At 38.9% G+C, this 7740-nt stretch overlaps 1 long non-coding RNA gene across 1 annotated transcript; it reads left to right on the forward strand.

The window, feature by feature from the left end:
• The first annotated feature begins 5049 nt into the window (after positions 1-5049).
• On the forward strand, positions 5050-6993 carry LOC112449580 (uncharacterized). The gene is made up of 2 exons (XR_003038169.2): positions 5050-5508; positions 6877-6993. It is a non-coding gene; the product is annotated as an uncharacterized lncRNA (long non-coding RNA).
• Positions 6994-7740: the final 747 nt, after the last annotated feature.

Here is a 7740-nt window from a genome sequence, read left to right on the forward strand (position 1 = left end):
ACGTGAAAAGCTAGTGGAGCTGATGGAATTCCAGCTGAGCCTTTTCAGTTCTAAAAGATGAGGCTATTAAAGTGCTGCACTCAATATGCCAGAAAATTTGGAAAACTCAGCAGTGGTCACAGGGCTGGAAAAGTTCAGTTTCCATTCCAATCCCAAAGAAAGGTCATGCCAAAGAAGGCACAAACTACTGCACAATTCTATTCATTTCATATGCTTGCAAGGTGACTTTAGAAGTACATGAACTGAGAACTTTCATATGTACAAGCTGGGTTCAGAAAAGGCAGAAGAACCAGAGATCAAATTGCCAACATCCGTTGGATCACAGAAAAAGCAAGGGAATTCCAGAACTCCTTCTGCTATATTGACTACACTAAAGACTCTGACTGTGTGGATCACAACAAATTGTGGAAAATTCTTAAAGAGATGGGAATACTATGTGCCTCCTGTGAAATCTGTATGCAGGTCAAGAAGTAACAGTTAGAACAGGACATGGAGCAATGAACTGGTTCCAAATTGGGAAAGGAGTATATCAAGGCTGTATATTGTCACCCTGCTCATTTAACTTATATGCAGAGTACTGGGCTGGATGAAGCTTAAGCTGGAATCAGGATTACCAGGAGAAATATCAATAACCTCAGATATGCAGATGACTCCACCCTAATGGCATAAAGTGAAGAGGAACTAAAAAGCCTCTTGATGAAGGTGAAATAGGACTGTGAAAAAGCTGGCTTAAAAATCAGCATTCAAAAAACTAAGATCATGGCAGCCAGTCACATCACTTCATGGCACATAGATGGGGAAACAATGGAAACAGTGACAGACTTTCTTTTCTTGGGCTCCAAAAGTCATTCTGGACAGTGGCTGAAGCCATGAAATTAAGATGCTTGCTCCTTGGAAGAAAAGCTATAACAAACCTAGACAGCATATTTAAAAGCAGAGACATCACTTTGCCGACAAAGGTCCTTACAGTCAAAGCTACTGTTTTTCCAGTAATCATGTATGGATATGAGAGTTGGATCATAAAGAAGGCTAAGTGCTGAAGAATTGATGTTTTTGAAATGTGATACTGGACAAGATCCTGAGGTTCCCTTGGATAGCAAGGAGATCAAACCAGTCAATCTAAAGGTAATCAATTTTAAACATTCATTGGAAAGACTGATGCTGAAGCTAAAGCTCCAATACTTTGGCCACCTTGTGTGAAGAATCAACTCATTGGAAAAGACCCTGATTCTGGGAAAGATTGAGGACAGTAGGAGAAAGGGGCAACAAAGGATGAGATGGTTGGATGGCATCATTGAATTAATGAAGATGAGTTTGAGTAAACTCTGGGAGTTAGTGAAGGATATGGCATGAAATTAAGCATGGACTGGCATAGGGTCAGTCGTCCATAAGGTTGAAGAGTTGGATATGACTGAGTGACTGAAGAACAGCAGCAATATGCAAAAGAATCAAGCTGGATTTTTCTTTCACACTATGCACAAAAACAAATCCAAAACAGATTAGACTTAAATGTAACATCTGAAACCATAAAAGTTCTAGGAAAAAAACATAGGCATTATGCTGGTTCATATTAGTCTTAGTTGTTTTTTTTTTTTTTTGCTAAGTCTTCTCAGGAAAGGGAAACAAAGACAAAAGTATACAGATGGAACTACTTCAAACTAAAATAAAGAAAATCATCAACAAAATGAAAAGGCAACCTACTAAATGGGAGAAGATGTCTGCAAACAATATGTACAATAAAGGGTTAATATCCAAACTATCCAAAGAAGTCATAGTCAGTCAGTTCAGTCAGTTCAGTCCCTCAGTCGTGTCTGACTCATTGTGACCCCATGAATCGTAGCACGCCAGGCCTCCCTGTCCATCACCAACTCCCAGAGTTCACTCAAACTCATGTCCATCGAGTTGGTGATGCCATCCAGCCATTTCATCCTTTGTCGTCCATTTTTTCTCCTGCCTCCAATCCCTCTCAGCATCACAGTCTTTTCCAATGAGTCAACTCTTTGCATGAGGTGGCCAAAGTACTGGAGTTTCAGCTTTAGCATCAGTCCTTCCAAAAAAATCCCAGGGCTGATCTCCTTTAGAATGGACTGGTTGGATCTCCTTGCAGTCTAAGGGACTCTCAAGAGTCTTCTCCAACACCACAGTTCAAAAGCATCAATTCTTTGGTGCTCAGCTTTCTTCACAGTCCAACTCTCACATCCATACATGACTGCTGGAAAAACCATAGCCTTGACTAGACGGACCTTTGTTGCCAAGTAATGTCTCTGCTTTTGAATATGCTATCTAGCTTGGTCATAACTTTCCTTCCAAGGAGTAAGTGTCTTTTAATTTCATGGCTGAAATCACCATCTTCAGTGATTTTAGAGCCCAGAAAAATAAAGTCTGACACTGTTTCCACTGTTTCTGCAACTATTTTCCATGAAATGATGGGACCGGATGCCATGATCTTCGTTTTCTGAATGTTGAGCTTTAAGCCAACTTTTTCACTCTCCACTTTCACTTTCATCAAGAGGCTTTTGAGTTCCTCTTCACTTTCTGCCATAAGGGTGGTGTCATCTGCATATCTGAGGTTATTGATGTTTCTCCCGGCAGTCTTGATTCCAGCTTGTGCTTCTTCCAGTCCAGCGTTTCTCATGATGTACTCTGCATAGAAGTTAAATAAGCAGGTCATAACCCCATGTCAAAAAACCAAACATTCCAATTAAATGGACAGATGGTGTGAATAGACATCTTTTCAAAGAAGACCTACAAATGGCCAATGGACACATGAAAAAATGCTGAAAATCACTTATTGTCAGGGAAATGAAAATCAAAACCTTAATGAGATATCAACTCACACTTGTCAGAACAGCTATTATCATAAGTTTTGGTTCAGATCAGTTCAGTCACTCAGTCGTGTCTGACTCTTTGCGACCCCATGAATTGCAGCACGCCAGGTCTCCCTGTCCATCACCAACTCCCGGAGTTCACCCAGACTCACGTCCATCGAGTCAGTGATGCCATCCAGCCATCTTATCCTCTGTCGTCCCCTTCTCCTCCTGCCCACAATCCCTCCCAGCATCAGAGTCTTTTCCAATGAGTCAACTCTTCACATAAGGTGGCCAAAGTACTGGAGTTTCAGCTTCAGCATCATTCCCTCCAAAGAAATCCCAGGGCTGATCTCCTTCAGAATGGACTGGTTGGATCTCCTTGCAGTCCAAGGGACTCTCAAGAGTCTTCTCCAACACCACAGTTCAAAAGCATCAATTCTTCGGCGCTCAGCCTTCTTCACAGTCTTACCCTCACATCCATACAGGGAACACTTGTGCACTATTGATGAAGGTGTAAATTGGTGAGATCACTATGGAAAATAGTATGAAGATTCCTCCAAAAGTTAAAAATAGAACTATAATATAATCCAGCAATATAATCCAAAACTCCTGGATATTTATGCAAAGAAAATGAAGCACTAATTCAAAAAGATATATGCACTCCTATGTTCAGGGTAACATGATTTGTATTAGCCAAGATATGGAAGAACCTAAATGTCCATAGATGAATGGACCAAAAATATATGGTAAATAGATATAAAGGAATATTGCCCAGCCATTAAAAAAAACATTTTTAATCAGTATCCCTGTATTGAATAAGCCCATATTTTTTCCTGCTGACACGAAAAACCATTTTTAAACTCTACTTGTTATTGTATATTGGAGTAGAGTTGATTTACAGTGTTGTGTTAGTTTCAGGTGTACAGAAAAGTGATTCACTAATATATGTACCTGCAAAAATGAATAAAATCTAGCCATTTGTTACAAAATGAAATGGACCTCAAGGTTATTACGCTAAGTAAGCTAAGTCAGACAGAGGAAGAAAAAACTGTATGATTTCACTTGAATGTAGAATCTAAAAAACAAAAACAAAAAAATGAACAAACAACGAAACAGAAACATAATTATTGATAAAGAGAATAAACAGGAGGTTGCAAGAGGGAAAAAGAATGGAGAAAGAGCAATCAGTTCAGTCACTCAGTCGTGTCCAAATCTTTGTGACCTCATAGACTGCAGCACTCCAGGCCTCCCTGTCCACCACCAACTCCCAGAGTTTACCCAAACTCATGTCCATTGAGTTGGTGATGCCATCCAGTCATCTCATCCTCTGTCGTCCCCTTCTCCTCCTGCCTTCAATCTTTCCCAGCATAAGGGTTTTTGTCCATTGAGTCAGCTCTTTGCATCAGGTGGCCAAAGTACCTTCAACATCAGTCCTTCCAGTGAACACTCAGGATTGGTCAGATTTAGGATGGACTGGTTGGATCTCCTTGCAGTCCAAGGGACTCTCAAGAGTCCTCCAATACCACACACAGTTCAAAAGCATCAATTCTTCAGCGTTCAGCTTTCTTTATAGTCCAACTCTCACATCCATACATGACTACAGGAAAAACCATAGCTTTGACTAGACGGACCTTTGTTGGCAAAGTAATGTCTCTGCTTTTGAACATGCTGTCTAGGTTGGTCATAACCTTCCTTCCAAGGAGTAAGCATCTTTTAATTTCATGGCTGCAGTCACCATCTGCAGTGATTCTGGAGCCCCCCCAAAATAGAGTCTGCCACTGTTTCCACTGTTTCTGCAACTATTTTCCATGAAGTGATGGGACCGGATGCCATGATCTTAGTTTTCTGAATGTTGAGCTTTAAGCCAAATTTTTCACTTTCTACTTTCACTTTCATCAAGAGGCTCTTTAGTTCTTCTTCACATTCTATCATAAGGGTGATGTCACCTGCATATCTGAGGTTATTGATATTTCTCCCAGCAATCTTGATTCCAGCTTGTGCTTCATCCAGCCCAGTGTTTCTTATGATGTACTCTGCAAAGTTGAACAAGCGGGTTGAAAGTACACAGCCTTGACGTACTCCTTTTCCTATTTGGAACCAGTCTGTTGTTCCATGTCCAGTTCTAACTGCTGCTTCCTGACTTACATACATATTTCTCAGGAGGCAGGTCAGGTAGTCTAGTATTCCCCGTATCTTCCAGAATTTTATACAGTTTATTATGATCCACACTGTCAAAGGCTTTGGCATAGTCAATAAAGCAGTAATAGATGTTTTTCTGGAACTCTCTTGCTTTTTCAATTATCCAGTGGATGTTGGCAATTTGATTTCTGGTTCCTATGCCCTTTATAAAACCAGCTTTAACATCCAGAAGGTCACGGTTCATGTATTGTTGAAGTCTGGCTTGGAGAATTCTGAGCATGACTTTATTAGAATGTTAAATGAGTGCAATTGTGAGGTATTTTGGTTATTCTTTGGCATTGCCTTACTTAGGGATTGGAATGAAAACTGACCTTTTCCAGTCCTGTGGCCACTGATGAGTTTTCCATAGTTGCTGGCATATTGAGTGAAGCTCTTTCACAGCATCATCTTTTAGGATTTAAAATAGCTCAACTTGAATTCCATCACCTCCACTAGCTTTGTTTGTAACGATGCTTCCTAAGGACGACCTGACTTCACATTCCAGGATGTCTGGCTGTAGGTGAGTGATTACACCATCATGATTATCTGGGTCGTGAAGATCTTTTTTGTATAGTTCTGTGTATTCTTGCCACCTCTTCTTAATATCTTCTGCTTCTGTTATGTCCATTCCATATCTGTCCTGTATTGTGTTCATCTTTGCATGAAATGTTCCCTTGGTATCTCTCATTGTCTTGAAGAGATTCTAGTCTTTCCCATTCTATTGTTTTCCTCTATTTCTTTGCACTTATCACTGAGGAAGGCTTTCTTACCTCTCCTCGATGTTCTTTGGAACTCTGCATTCAGATGGGTTTATTTTTCCTTTTCTCCTTTGCTTTTCGCTTCTTTTCTTTTCACTGCTGTTTGTAAGGCCCCCTCAGACAGCCATTTTTATTTTTTGCATTTCTTTTTCTTGAGAATGGTCTTGATCCCTGTCTCCTGTCCAATGTCATGAACCTCCATCCATAGTTCATCAAGCACTCTGTCTATCACATCTAGTTCCTTAAATGTTTCTCACTTTCACTGTATAATCATAAGGGAGTTGATTTAGGTCCTACATGAATGGTCTAGAGGTTTTCCCTACTTTCTTCAATTTCACTCTCTGTTTGGCAATAAAGAGTTCATGATCTGAGCTATAGTCAGCTCCTGGTCTTGTTTTTGTTGACTGTATAGAGCTTCTCCATCTTTGGCTGCAAAGAATATAATAGGAAAGGGCCATTAAGAGGTACAAACCTTATGTTATTAATTAAAAAGAGTCACAGGTGTGAAATGTACATTTTGGGAAATATATTCAAAAATTACAAAATATCTTTTATGCTGATAGATGACAGACTTATTATGGTGATCATTTTGAAATATATAGAAATATCAAATTATCATGTTGTATAATAAGAACTAACATGGTCTTGTAGGAATAATATACTTGAAAAAGATAGAAACTTGCAGAAAAAGATCAGATTTGTATTTACCAGAGGTAGGAGTTGAGGGGAAAAGGAGTTGGGTGAAAACAGTCAAAAGGTATAAACTTCCAGTTATATAAATAAGTACTAGAGATGCAACATACAATATAATTAATACTGTTGCATATTATCTATGAAACTTGTTAAGATAGTAAATCCAAATGTTTTTTTTCTATTTAATTTTATATCTATTATATATGAAATGATGGATGTTAACTGTTATGATAATCACTTCATAATGTATGTAAATCAAATCATCATGCTGCAAACCTAAACTCATGCAGTGCTGTAGGTCAATTATACCTGAACAAAACTAGAAGAAAAAAAAAAGGAGGAGGGAGGATGATTACTGCTTTCAGTCCCAAAATCAAGTACCATGATAGGGTTTACAGTCCTTCCCACTCATTTCTCTCTTATGAATTTTCTCTCAGGGAAAGAAGTGCACAGGAATCAAGGAGGAGCTGCTCTCTAAACCCATGTGAAGAAATAGACCCCCGTGGCACAAAATACGGACTGTGGCAGGCATAATAAACAGTACTCAGATCTCCCGCTCCTGCAGTGTAATTCACTGCGGGTCCCAGGTTCTGCTCTCTGAATCCAGCAGTGTATTTGCATTAGACCAGGTTCTCCTAGGCTGTTTCTAGCCAGTGACTAAATGCAACAAGGATACAGATATAGGCTCATTTCTACAAGATATAAGACTCTTCTGATTGGTGGCTTTGACTGAAAATTTCTAATAATCATACTGCACTCTGAGACTCTTTCTATCCAACCACTAGATTTCCTCTCTCCCACAGAGGGGTCAAACTTGCATTGCAGTCTAAAATCTCTGCCCATCTTCACTTTCCCTCATGGGTATTTCTCACAGTGTACTCTCCTCCATGTCAAGCAACTGCTTCTCCAAAACCCAAACTACACAAATGAGAGTCTTACTCTAAAGAGACCACATTTATTGTCATAATGTCCTTATTACTCTCTATATAAAGCTAGTCATGGAGAAGAGTACTTTAAAATTAGTTTAGTATAAATAAAATAAATATTAACAAATAGAGAATACCGTGACCTTTTTTTCCCCCTGCTCTCTTATTTACCTTAAAGTAGATTGGTGTTTTCTTAATAATAGGTGTATAACATTAAAAAAAAAAAAAAAAGTAAACACAGCTTTGTTTCTTGATTGCACTTCTAAAGTTTCTTTCAGTATATTGATTATGATTTGTTATTTACTTGATCTGAATGCCATCAACAGTCATCATTTAACCTTGAAGTATTAAATTAAATATTATGTGCATGTATTA

This window comes from Bos taurus, chromosome 14, assembly GCF_002263795.3.
Source record: "Bos taurus isolate L1 Dominette 01449 registration number 42190680 breed Hereford chromosome 14, ARS-UCD2.0, whole genome shotgun sequence".
Lineage (NCBI taxonomy): Eukaryota > Metazoa > Chordata > Mammalia > Artiodactyla > Bovidae > Bos > Bos taurus.